At 34.0% G+C, this 15000-nt stretch overlaps 1 protein-coding gene across 8 annotated transcripts in view; it reads right to left on the bottom strand.

The window, feature by feature from the left end:
- The window catches only part of LOC144975943 (E3 ubiquitin-protein ligase PDZRN3-like), a 509994-nt gene that overhangs the window by 304412 nt on the left and 190582 nt on the right, over positions 1 to 15000 (bottom strand). For 2 of the 8 annotated variants that reach the window (XR_013645999.1, XM_078920164.1), the window contains exon 1: positions 11991 to 13620. The exons of 3 other annotated variants lie outside the window; for them this stretch is intronic. The gene's annotated coding sequence lies outside the window, so the exon portion shown is untranslated. Of the gene's footprint in view, positions 1 to 11990; positions 13621 to 15000 lie in introns of those variants that run through there. 3 more of the 8 variants (XR_013645998.1, XM_078920163.1, XM_078920165.1) reach the window with 2 other exon arrangements.

Below are 15000 nucleotides of genomic sequence, written 5' to 3'. Positions count from 1 at the left end.
CGTGAGTATTATCATAACGGATGCAAAATAATACAGTTTGAGTGAGTTTTCGTTCATCATAGCGTGTATAATATTTTTGTTTGTTTTTAAGTTTTCGCATGTTAATGATAGTTGAATAAAACTATTTAGAACTATCTATGCACGTGCTCATTTTTAATACATTTTTCCAATTTCGACAAGTAGCAAAAATCTCTAGGATTGAGTGAGTTAATAACGTTCGCGGATGTTATCATTCTATTATTCGTGTTGACAAATTAACCCAATCAATCACAGATGAATTTTATTATCGTCAATACGGCATGCACTGCAGCCTGCGGGAGCCAGCAGAAGGCGATAGAGTCATTTAGTGGGTTAAAGATTAATAAATATTTCATAAACATATATATATATATATAATATATATATATATATATATATATGTTGTGTGTGTGTGTGTGTGTGTGTGTGAGTGTTGGTGGGTACTTGTAGGTACGAGAGTGCTCGATAAATATAAATGGAGTAACTAACAGAAACATTTGTTTCGGCCAATAAGTGAGTGACTCCATTTATATATATTATATATAAGACTGGACGGAGTGAGGGACTGGGGGGGGGGGGGGGGGTACGTAAGACAAAACAAGAGAAAAATATTAATAATTCAAACTTGATGCTTGTAAATACATAAATAGAGAAAATAGAAAATATAAGGGGAAAAGACAAAAGACAGAGTGGGGGCGGGGGGGGGGGGGGGGGGGGTAGGATTTGACCCACTTTGATAGGATTTGACTCCTCAATCAATTTTTCAGCCCACCGTTTAATGGTCACGATCTATATTCCATTTCCACGTGCTCGAGGTCATTGGTCACACTGCAAACTGTGCTCAAAATGACCCACATAGTGAAAAGTGCACACAGCTTTCGAAATATCTAACATCACGATTGGTCATTTTGTTCAGTTTGACACGTGGGTATGTTTACAACTTTCATAAACAAAGCAGCGTGTTTATATTTGTTAAGAAATATCCAATCGTTGTACAGCAACAAATCATGTGATTGATGACTTGGTTGGACGAGAACTTGAATATAGATCGCTCCCATAGAAAATATGTTTTATCTCAACCACTAAACGGTTCATTCATTTATTCATTCATTCATTCATTCATTCATTCCGTTTGTATTTCCTGCCTACCCACGTTCATCAAGGTGTTCACACTGTTTTCGGTTTCACGTGTCGCTACTTCTGCTGATCCGGCCATTATAAACAACGCATAGAAACTTTACCGGCCATTAACCCAGTGAGGTGTTAGAACATAATCCTGTTGAATACAACTCACGATTTGTTTTCTTTTGTGGCAAAAGACTGGCATTTTGACGTCATTTTTTCGTCAGTGTCAGGCTATAACTTTACGATGGCTACGATTTGACTCCTCAATCAACATTTCAGCCCACCTTCAATAGAAATAATATGTTTAATTTTAACCACTAAACGGTTCATTCATTCATTCTGTGTGTGTTCCTGCCGATCTATGTTCAAGGTGTTCACACTGTTTTCGGTTTCACGTGTCGCTACTTCTGCTGATCCGGCCATTATAAACAACGCATAGAAACTTTACCGGCCATTAACCCAGTGAGGTGTTAGAACATAATCCTTTTATGGTCGTATTACACACAGGACAACGGACGACGACCATCATTATCACTATTGCCATTATCGTTATTATTGTTAATGTTATCGTTATCATCATTATCGATCATCCCTCCTTGTCATCGAATGGCTCTCCGACCCCCGACCCCTCCCCCCCCCCCCCCCTTTCAGATCGTTGGTGGATGTATCAGATTACAGATCTTTGCTTTTTTTTTTTTTAGATAGCCATTGCGGTGATTACTTCTCACTAATGTATACATCAATCAAGACTATAAACGATTAAGGTTACATATTATAGGTGTTTTTTGTGTTTGTGTCGGTCCGTAGAGTCCGGTGGGCGGATGTTGTGAGTATTTTACCTAATGGCATAGCATCAATAGATAAAAAGATAAACCGGTAAAAGCGTTTAAAAGGCGTCTCTCTCTGTGGGGTCGGCAAGCTGTATATTATTTGTTTTGTTTTGAATGATTTTTTGTTTGTTTGTTTTTTTCCTTTCAGACTATGCATATTTTTAAAAAATATTTGTCTGTTTTGTTTTGTTTTTCCTTTTTCCCCTTTCAGGCCGTCGGTCATGCATGTCGCAATAATGTATGTCTTAATGGATGACACATTAAGAATCGGAAAAAAAATAATTGAAAAATTAAGAAATGAAGAAAAGAGAAAAATAAAATGTGGACTTCAGAAAATCTCGGGGATCGGGAATCAATTTACATATCATAATAAAATTTTCTCCTTGTAGATAGTATGCGCTTGGCCAAGAAGTTCACAACATTGCCACCCAGAAGTATAACGGACCAACACACAAAACTATGTGTAACCATGAATTTTTATAGTCTTGTTAATGCAATTTAGTGAGAATTACTCACAAACGCGGATGGCAAAATACAATAACAAAGGCTTGAGTGACGTCATCTTCGTTCTATCTATCCACTCTTCTTTTACTATACCTCTCACCCCCCTCCCCCCCTTCTTTCCTCTCCCAACTCCACATCCATCTTCCCCTCCTCGTTCTTATCCTCATCCTCCCCCTCTTCATCTGCTACAATATCTATTTCTATTTCTTCTGTGGTCTTTGGTACTACTACTATTACATCTACTACTACGACTAGTACTACTACTACTACTACTACTACTACTACTACTATTACATCTACTACTACGACTAGTACTACTACTACTACTACTACTATTACATCTACTACTACTATTACTACTACTATTACATTTACTACTACGACTAGTACTACTACTACTACTACTATTACATCTACTACTACGACTAGTACTACTACTACTACTACTATTACATCTACTACTACTACTACTACTACTACTACTACTACTATTACATCTACTACTACGACTAGTACTACTACTACTACTACTACTATTACATCTACTACTACGACTAGTACTACTACTACTACTACTACTACTACTACTATTACATCTACTACTACTACTACTACTACTACAGCACTACTACTACTACTACTACTACTACTACTATTACTACTACCACTACTACCTCTACTACTACTACTACTACTATTACTACTACCACTACTACTACTACTATTATTATTACTACTACTACTACTACTACTACTACTACTACTACTACTACTACTACTACTACTACTACTACTACTACTACTAATCTCATTTATCCTCTTAACGGATTAATCTAATCCCTTCCTAATCTCTCAGCTGCTAGACTGCCTATAAGAAACATTTTACCACTTATGATGAATAAATCCGGTCGCGTTTGTGTTATATTAAACATGAAATTTTATATAGCGCAATATCCACTAAATGTGCTCAAAGCGCTTTACAAAGGATTCCCTGGCCAACAGCAATATTTAACACGTTGGACGAGACATGACGCCTGTTAGGCGATATTACAATTTTTCGGACAGAGACAACACTGTTAACGGCCAGGTACTCATTTTACACCTGAGTACGGTGAGAGAATGTGAGTAAAGAGTCTTTTCCAAGAACTTAACTATGCGCCGAGCGATGCTCGAACCCAGGATCTTTCGATCCGAAAGCGGGTGTCATACCACTAGACCACATAGCCGCATATTAGGTATATTAAATCATTATTATTTCTACAAACAAAATAAATAAATAAATAATAAATAAATAAATAAATAAATAAATAAATAAATAAATAAATAAATAAATAAATAAATAATAAATAAATAAATAAATAAATAAATAAATAAATAAATTTTTAAACCAGCGAGTTGATTCAACCCAATAAGCTATTACTACTACGACAGCAAAGTGAGTAAGTACGAAGCTACGAGAAGTTATGGGCTGTATAAAGTACGACAATGTGTTCTTTGTGACACGACACTCGCCTGCTTCATGCCGGAAGGTCCAAGGTTCGAGTCCCACTCCGAGGGGCACATAGTAGATAGAGTCTTTGGAAAAGGCTCTTTTCTCACGACATTGATTCTCTCACCGAGCTCGTGTATAAAATTATGAGTCCCTGGTCGTTAACAGATTTGCTTGTCTCTGTCGGAAAAGAATTGTAATTATCACCTTACAGCGTGGCCTTCGTAAAGTTATGGCCTGATACCGTAGCCATCGTTATGTTATAGCCTGATACTGAAATCCAAAAGGACTGGCAGTTTGACGTCATTTTCTGGTTTTTGCACCGCCTAGCGAGTTGTCGTTAGTAGAACTCATGGAAACAAGTTATTTCATTGGTTGAACTATTGAATACAACTCACGATTTGTTTTCTTTTGTGGCAAAAGACTGGCATTTTGACGTCATTTTTTGGTCAGTATCAGGCCATAACTTTACGAAGGCCACGCTGATACTGACCAAAAAATGACGTCAAAATGCCAGTCTTTGGCCACAGAAGAAAACAAATCGTGAGTTCAGCCACTTGTTTCCATGAGCTCTACAAACGACAACTCACTTTGCGGTGCAAAAACCAAATAATGACGTCAAAATGCCAGTCCTTTTGGATTTCAGTATCAGGTTATAACATAACGATGGCTACGCTTACAGGCGCCATATTATTGTCTCGTCCTGCATGTTAACTGTTGCTGTTAGAAACCTCATGTAAAGCGTTTGAGCATGTTAAGTGGACATTGCGCTGTGCAGATAGTATGCGCTTGGCTAAGAAGCTCACAACATTGCCATCCGGAAGTATAACGGACCAACACACAAAACTATGTGTAACCATGAACGTATGCATTAACGCGGATGGCAAAAAGCAATAACAAAGACCCGTGTGACATCATCTTCGTTCTATCTACAAAATGCTCAAGAATAATATTGCACAAAAATGAGTGGAACAGCTTATAATGGGACGGTAACGGTGTCACTTGTAACGGATCGTTTTTATACACCTCCGTCACGCATGCGCATTCCACCCAATTTCATTAGCGATATTGTGTTTCTTCATTTGGACATGGCGAAAGTTATATTGTGACATCTATAGGATGTCTTTGTTAATAAATTTATATAAAAATAATAATAATTTAAAAAATCGAAATATAAAACCAGAAAATAGAAGTTGCATTGAAGGTAAAATAATGTTTTAGAAAGACCTTATTAAATGTGATGAACAGTCAGGTGGCTCCGTAGCGCAGTGGACCAGCTTGACTTCAACCTTGAAAGTACCGGGTTCGATTCCCAATGTTGACTTTTTTTTTTTTTTTTTTTTGATTTACTTTGTTTTTGTTTGCTTTTTTTTTTCTTTCTTTTTTTTTTTCAAAAACTTTTTATCATGTTTTTAAAAACTTTGATTTTAATTTTCTAAAATTATTTATTTATTTGAGATCAGTATTTGTGTGCCATGTTTCTTTTTACTTTTGATTTTTTAAATTATTGTTATTATTCTTTAATTTATTATCATTGTACATCGGTAATCACTAAGCAGCGTGCTAAACTACAATCTAAAACTATTTAAAACTCATGGACGTATGCAGCAACAACTTTACCATCACCGCCAATGGAGGTGCATAAAAATGGTGCGTTTTTGTACACCTCCAATGGAGGTGTATAAAAACTGTGCGTTTTTGTACACCTCCAACGGAGGTGTATAAAAACGCCACCAACTTGTAATGTGCTATAGATAGAATGCGCTTGGCCAAGGAGTTCACAACATTGCCATCCGGAAGTATAACGGACCAACACACAAACTCTGTGTAACCATGAACTTTTATAGTCTGGTTAATACAGTTTATTGAGAACAACTCACAAACGCGGATGGCAAAAACAATAACAAAGGCCTGAGTGACGTCATCTGCATACTATCTATACCTATATAATATTACAAGCTATAACACGACACGGGGTTCCCGTAAACCCGTTAAATGTTCCCACAAACCGGGTAAATATTATGTATGAAATTTGATAAGATTAACAACACAGGTAAAATGAGAACTTTGGAACCCTACGTAAACGATGTCTTGTTGTTACACATTACACACGACGGTTTATTACACATTATGTGTATATGATATGAGATGTGTCGTCGAAAGAGGAAAAGTTGTCGCAATGCAATTCGTAGATGATGCGAAACAATATTATTATTTTTTGTTATTTCAATATTTTAACTTCCATTCTTTGAAAAAAAAAACAAACACTTTTTAATATATTTTTGCCATAAAAGTCATCCTTTAAATTGATATCGGCCGATTAAAATGACCCTCATTAAAATTTTGTCAAATCTTTCAAACCTGGGACTTATGGAAGACTTCGAGGAATTAAATATTTAAAATTATTTGACAAGATTGTAGTCATTCATTTTAATCGATATTTGCAGGACGAGTTTCCGACCAAATTTTTTTTAAACGTGGTTTATTTAAAGAACAATAAAAAAAAAAAAAAAAAAAAAAAGAAAAAAAAAAAAAACCTCACGTACTTTTAACTTTCGACGGATCAATAGATACGCCAAATTACAACTGAATAAAACAATAAAAAAAAACAAACAAACAATACACCATCTTGGCTATCAACAGATTGCAATGACGTACGAATAAAATCAAATACATAATCGAATTTAAATCAATTGATAATAATATTATAGATAGAATGCGCTTGGCCAAGGAGTTCACAACATTGCCATCCGGAAGTATAACGGACCAACACACAAACTCTGTGTAACCATGAACTTTTATAGTCTGGTTAATACAGTTTAGTGAGAACAACTCACAAACGCGGATGGCAAAAACAATAACAAAGGCCTGAATTACGTCATCTGCATACTATCTATACGAAAATTAAATTTAGATACATCACACATGATTCTATCTTTCCTAAATAAATGTTATAATTGGCAATAGATATATGGATAAAAATTTCACGAACTGATCAATAAATTATTTGGAAGTAGATGGATGGATGTAGGCGATTAAGAGAGAGAAAAAAATGAAACTCGAAAAATCTCGTCCCTACTTATTTGAAGTAGATTATCGATTATTATCTCATTAATAATTAATAATAGACTCAGCTGACATTTCAACACTCGTCTGTATGAATACATAAATAAATAATAATATGAACATCCCTATAATGTATTTGCACGGGTTTAATCTACCGTGCTCAATGCGCTTCACAAAGCTTCATTTTATTTCTCAAGCAGGCCATAATAATATTAATATGGAACTGTAATACGCCTCTTAGGCATTTTTTTTTCTCCTACTAACATACACTATTCGTCACTGCCTCTAGCCAGGCACTCATTCACAACTGAGTCGAGTGAGGGGAATGTGTGCATTTTTAGGATCACTATCGCTTATCCGACAATTGACAACGCTTAACATGGCTTGACTTTTGCGATAAGATGAGAAAGACATGACACCGTACCACGAAAAGAAATGTAACCTGTAACCCTACTATACATCCCTGCGGCGCTGCACTGCGGCTGACACCTGGGTTATTCCCAAGTCTTCCCCTTGGAATAGACCCTAGAGACAAATTTCCCCAATGGGATGAATAAAGGGAATTTTATTATATTTTATTTATTACACTCTGCATTGTCCGACACCATCAGACAGGGTCGGGCACCGGCGTATCATAAACAGAAATCATCATAGGATTTTTATAAAGTGCGGCTATGCGGTCTAGTGGTATGACACTCGCTTTCGGATCGGAAGGTACTGGGTTCGATCCTCGCTCGCTCGGTGCATAGTTGAGTCCTTGAAAAAAAAAGGCTATTTACTCACATCCTCTCACCGTACTCAGGCGTAAAATGAGTACCTAGCCGATAACAGCGTTGTCTCTGTCCGAAAAAGAAAAGTAATATTATTATCACCTAACAGGCGTGTGATGTCCCGTCCTACAATGATAAGTTGCTGTTGACTTGGGACCTATTGTAAAGCGATTTGAGCACATTTAGTGGATATTGCTCTATATAAAGGCTTATTTTTAAAAAAGTGCATCAGTGTGTCATTATTTCTGTAGTTCACTAACCATCATTAATTTGTTATTGTGTTCAATGAAAATGTGTCACCGATTGCCGATATATCTAGATAGATATCGATAAAATCACAGGCGGTTCGATAACATCAAAAATCAATCGTAATACGATGTAATATGATAACGTTTGCGGCTACTTCAAAGGCAATGGCGGCTTGGTATAATGATATGACGTAATAGTATGTTATTTATTAATTGTGACCCTTCGCCTCAAAACGGTATTAATTTAAGTCGGGCTGGTTAAGATGTTGAAAATTGAATTTATAGCCAGAAATATCAGACTTGTGTTGAGTTTGTATGTTTTATTGAGGAGAATGGATACCACCATATTTCAGGGTGTTAATGCCAACAATTTATAATTTTGACCAGTTTTAACATTTAATTCGGCTTTTAGGCATCTGGTTCGTTCCGACATAATACCGTTTTGAGACGATGAGTCACAATTGACTTTCGAATCGAAATTCCAAAGGTTTGAATCCGACGTGGGTTTATTTGCAGGTCTGATAACCCAAATGTTAAGGGCTTGTTGTTGTTGTTATGAAAATCTTTAAGAAATAAATAAATAAATGGAGCTTTTATATAGCGCAATATCCACTAAATTATGTACTCAAAGCGCTTTACAAGATGTCCATGGCCAAAAGCAACATTTAACATGTAAGACGGGACATGACGCCTGTTAGGCGATATTACATTTATTTTTTTCGGACAGAGACAACTCTGTTAACGGCCATGTACTCATTTTACACCTGAGTAGGATGAGAGAATGTGAATAAAGAGCCTTTTCCAAGGACTCAACTATGCGCCAAACGGCGAGGTTCGAACCCAGGACCTTCCGATCCGAAAGCGAGTGTCATACCACTAGACCACATAGCCGCACAAAATGACGAGAAACGACGCAAAGTATTGTCCGTAACAGCAATAATTAAATCAAGCCCATAATTAACCAGTAGATTTTTGCCCAATCAAAAACATGGAATTTGTGACACACCCTCACACGTGCTCGGACAAACACAGTTGCTTGTTTATAAACAATAAAGTGAATGAAATCGACCAATCACTGATCATTGTTATTGTCTTTATACCACCAAATGGGTGACTATAGTTATCACACGATTTTCTCGATCAGATAATAAACGTTTAAATTTACACATAGTTTTCTGTGTTAGTTCTATTGATCAAGCGGTTGAACAGTGGGTACTTTACTTAACACATACCATCGATAGTAAAATCTGTGTAGTTTGTTGTGTCTACCAATCACTGCCATTGTTTACATTATGACGATTGTCCGAGAGGCGTGGTTATCTAAGTGTCTATTGTTATCGGCTATCAGAAATGAAAATACATACGCGTGGTTCTTAATCTAAAAGGATTGAAATGATATTTTACTATATGTGACCCTTCGCCTCAAAACGGTATAGAGTCGGGTGGTTAAGATGTTGAAAATTGAACTTATAGCCAGAAATATCAGACTTGTGTTGAGTTTGTATGTTTTATTGAGGAGAATGGATACCATATTTCAGGGTGCTAATGCCAACAATTTATATTTTGACCAGTTTTAACATTTAATTCGGCTTTTAAGCATCTGGTTCGTTCCGACATAATACCGTTTTGAGACGATGGGTCACATATATACTATGTTTTATTTACTTATAATTTATCTATTTATAGATTTTGTTAATTATATGTTATTTTAACGATGTTGAAACATTTAAATTCGTACTTTGGGCCACACTGCACAATAGTGATTAAATCAGGGAAAAAAGTAGGATATTTGAGTGGTAGGTAAACTCTTTTCTTTCTTTCTTTCTTTCTGTCTTTCATTTTTTTTTCTTTTTCTTTCTTTTTTCTTTTTTTTTTTAAAGGTCATAATTATTAAGATTAAGATATGTAATACTTTTCAAGTCATTCCATTTGTTATACAAAGCGGCGAAAAGAAAGAAAGAAGAAAAAAAGAGAAATAAGTAAATGACCGAGCTGATACTTTCTCTTTTTGTTTTGTTGTTTGTTTGTTTGTTTGTTTGTTTGTTTGTTTGTTTTGTTTTGTTTTGTTATTGTTTTTTTTTTTTTGGGGGGGGGGTGGATTTAAAAAAAATATTTTTTTAATCTTCCTTTTTTTTAAATTTATTTATTTATTTTTTTTTTTATTATTTTTTTTTTTTGGGGGGGGGGGGAGGTTCATACCAATACTAGGGACACAATTTCAATGTGTTTGTTTTATTTTAAATTTTATCCTGATCATCAAAACACGAAAGTCATTTTACCGTGGCTTGTATCGAACTCAATATATCGTCTTATTCTTATCTACTATGATTACCCAAGTGTGGAAGACACCGAAACCGTTGACAGAATAGAGATGGATAGGTCTAGATAGTCGTAATTCTAACATATAAATAAATAATAATAATAATAATAATAATAATAATAATAATAATAATAATAATAATAATATGATGATGATGATGATGATGATGATGATGATGATGATGATGATGATGAGATGATGATGATGATGATGATATGATGATGATGATGATGATGATGATGATGATAATAATAATAATAATAATAATAATAATAATAATAATAATAATAATAAAAATAATAATAATAATAATAATAATAATAATAAAATAATAATAATAATAATAATAATAATAACAATAATAATAATAACTATACATATGTTGCACTTTTCAACTCATCACCTTACCCAATAATAGGCCTATTATTATTATAAAGCCACATTTGATCACGTCTATTGATGCTATGTGCTTAGCCAAAACACTCACAACATTCGCCAGCCGGATAAAAAGTACCAATGCACAAAACGATGTGTAACTTTTTACAGTTTATAGATAGTATGCGCTTGGCTAAAAAGCTCACAACATTGCCACCGGGAAGTATGACGGACCAACACTCAAAACTCAAAACTATGTGTAACCATGAACGCTTATAGTCTGTTAATAAGTTTAGCGTGAACTACTCAGAAACATGGATGGAAAAAAACAATAACAAAAATCTGAGTGACGTCAACTTCATGCTATCTATAGTCTGACTGATATAATTTAATTTGGAGACAACTACTTCTACATATATGGCTGTCAAAAACAAAACAATAATAAGAGAAAGCTTAGTGGCGTCGAATTCGTTTCATCTATAACTAAAATGCAATGATCACAGAACAGAATAATCTTTTCATTATCGTCCATCCTATCCACATGTAAGCATAGCAAAGTCTCCTGACCAGTGAAACACAGAAAATGAAAATACTTAAATTTCAATAACTTCTTTTTAAAAATGATTTAAAACTTCCAGCCACTAAAACACTTTAAACACAAAACCCAATAAGGCCTGCAAACCGTCAGGAGTCCAAAATCCGTAATTTTTGTAAAATCCTGAATGAATGAAATTGGGTCCAAAATATCGGCATACGATAAAGCAATCAAGTGAATTCCGATAACTAATCACAGACACAAATTGTGAATAAATTATTAATTAAATCGATTTTTAAAGTCCAATTATGATGATAATAATAATAATAATAATAATAATAATAATAATAATAATAATAATAATAATAATAATGATAATAATAGTTATAATAATAATAATAATAATAATAATAATAATAATAATAATAATAATAATAATAATAATAATAATAGTAATAATAATAATAATAATAATAATAATAATAATAATAATAATAATAATAATAATAATAATAATAATAGTAATAATAATAATAATAATAATAATAATAATAATAATAATAATAATAATAATAATAATAATAATAATAATAATAATAATATCATAACTCACTATTTTTCAATTAATAAATTTATAATAATCACATCCATCAACCATGAACACAACATTATTTATCTATCTATCTATCTATCTATAATAACAGCCTTGCCTTGCCTTACTTGCTTACCTATCTACTTGCTACTCTACAATAAATTAAATAGTAAGCGACGACTGACTGACTGCCTGCCTGCTTACTGCAAGGATTTAATTTTGACGACGATGTCTGTAGTAGTCTGTGATACGGAAAACGTAAGTACGTACGTACGCATGCCAGCCACGAACGACGGACAGGACAGACAACCAACCGACCGACCAACCAACAACAGCTTGTCGTGGACGAACCCCCAAAGAAAAGGAAGGTGGTTTTTGAGTTTTCCACGACTTATTCCACGGCCCAGGCTAGAACTTAAAACTAAAACCAACTGTAGCTAATAGACGGGAATAATAATAATATAAGCCGCATACAACTAGCAAGCTACTGCGATACATTATGTACTGACTGGTAGTAAAAAGAATATGAAATACTGTCACGGTTCAACAGAGGTAGTCTAGAGATAGATAGAAAGAAGCGGTGGCTGGCTGGCCGTTTCGCTTGAATTTTGAATCTCTCGCCAGCGTTTTTTAGCAGTTGTTGTAGAAGTAGAAGTTGGGAGTAGAGAGGTCCGCACACATAGACACACACACACACACACACACACACACACACATACACACACACACACACACACCACGACCAGGTAACAACTTGTGTGTTGTCACACTTGTTGTTAACCGTTATGCACGGATTGCGAATGTCCAGGTAGTGTGACAGTGTTAAAAGAAAAGAACAAATTTGTAAAAAAGGAAAAAAGATCATCCTCTTTCACTTTTTTAAAACTTTTTTTTTTTATGGTTGTTGCTTTTTTTTTTAATTGGATTTTTGTATCTTGTTTTTTTGTTTTTTTGTTGTTTTTTTTTTTTGTTTTTTGTTTTTTTTTTTTTGTTTTGTTTTTTTGTTTGTGTTTTTTTTTTTCTTGCTTTTGATTTTGAAAGGAAATATTAATTCTGGGATAATATCTTTTGAGATAGTCATATATTATGTTTGTTTTTGAGGGAGTGATAAAGAAAGAAAATGATCTTTATTTATTTTTTTTTTTTTAATGTAGTATTCATTTTTCACGTATTTCAAATTTAAATAAAAACAGAAAATCGGGTTGTTGTTTTTCTGGTTCGTTTGTTTGTTTTTTTTTTGGGTTTTTTTTTTTTTTTTTGCTTTATATATTTATTTACCTATTTTATTTTTTGTTGTTGTTGTTTGTTTCGTTTTGTTTTTATTTTCAGTTTTCTTTTCTCTATTTATAGTTTGTTTTTTTTTCATTCACCACACAATTACATTATCACCTTTAATCCAAGTAGAATACTTATAGAAAATGGAAAACGTGGTATGGTACAACAACAGTATAAAGGTATATATCTAGTACAAATAATATTAAACATGATTTTTTTTTTCAAAGAAAGCTACGAAATTTAACCATTTTTTTAGATAGGCAAAACTCAACTAAAGCATATCTCTCATATCTAGATACTGATGAAAATAATAATAATCCATAATAATTGAAAAGCGAAGGGGTAGTACAGTCACCTGTTGTCAGCGGTGGTGAATGTGGCAGGCAAGTGACAACAGTAGCGGCGGTGGCATAGCACAGATTATCATACAAACCATCACACGACTAGAATGAACGGTGACAATGATAATGCGTGATAAGGACGATTACATACCGTATTAATTATTAATATCGATGCTATGCGTTTAGGTAAATATTCACAACACCCGTTGTCGGCCACATAAACCGTACCAATACACATGATTATATAATTATGTATCCGTGACCTGTAACGCTTATAGTCTGAGTGATAGAATTTATTGAGAACTAATCGCCACATTATAGTCACCTGTTGTCAGCGGTAGTTGTGACAGGCAATAAGTGACAACAGTAGCAGCGGTGAAGGTGGTGGTTGGTGACATAGCACAGATTATCATACACCATCATCACACGACTAGAATGGACGGTGACAACGATAATGCCTACATAATAATAATAATAATAATAATATCGTGATAAGGACGATACATACCGTATTAATTATTAATATCGATGCTATGCGTTTAGGTAAAATATTCACAACACCCACCGGCCACATAAAACGTATCAATACACATAATTATATTATTATGTAACCTGTAACGTTTAGAGATAGAATGAAGTTGACGTCACTCGGGTGTTTGTTATTGTTTTTTGTTTTTTGCCATCCGCGTTTATGAGTAATTCTCACTAAAATGTAATAACCAGACTATAAATGTTCATGGATACATACAGTTTTGTGTGTTGGTAAGTTATACTTCCGGATGGCAATGTTGTGAGCTTCTCAGCCATGCGCATACTATTACTATCTATAACTATAGTTAAGGAAAGCAAGAAATTGTTTTTGTCCGATTCGTGTTATAAAAACCGGGATAGACTCCGGCTCTATTGGCCTGGTGGCTCTATCTGCTATTTTCATTCATTCATTCATTCATTCATTCATTCATTCATTCATTCATTCATTCTTTCATTCAATTTTTTCATTCACTCACTCATCCTCTCATTATTATTATCATTATTATTATTATAATTATTATTATTATCATTATTATTATTATTATTATTTATATATTATTATTATTAATTATATTATCCTCATCATCATCATCATCATCATCATCATCATCATCATCATCATCATCATCATCATCATCATCATCATCATCATCGTCCATCATCATCATCATCATCATCATCATCATCATCATCATCATCTCATCATCATCATCATCATCATCATCATCATCATCGTCATCATCATCATCATCATCATCATCATCATCATCATCATCATCATCATCATCTCATCTCATCATCATCATCATCATTCATCATCATCATCATCATCATCATCATCTCATCATCATCATCATCAAACAGTCTCATCATCGTCACTCATCATCATCATACATCATCAGTCATCGTCCCTCATCATCATCATCATCATCATCATCATCGTCATCATCATCATCATTCATCATCACATCATCATCATCA

The sequence above is a fragment of the Berghia stephanieae genome, chromosome 6 (genome assembly GCF_034508935.2).
Source record: "Berghia stephanieae isolate SIO BIC M18660-M18661 chromosome 6, UCSD_Bste_1.3, whole genome shotgun sequence".
Taxonomy (NCBI): Eukaryota; Metazoa; Mollusca; class Gastropoda; order Nudibranchia; family Aeolidiidae; genus Berghia; species Berghia stephanieae.
Note: the sequence above shows the minus strand (reverse complement) of the source record. Positions and strands in the feature narration are given on the sequence as shown.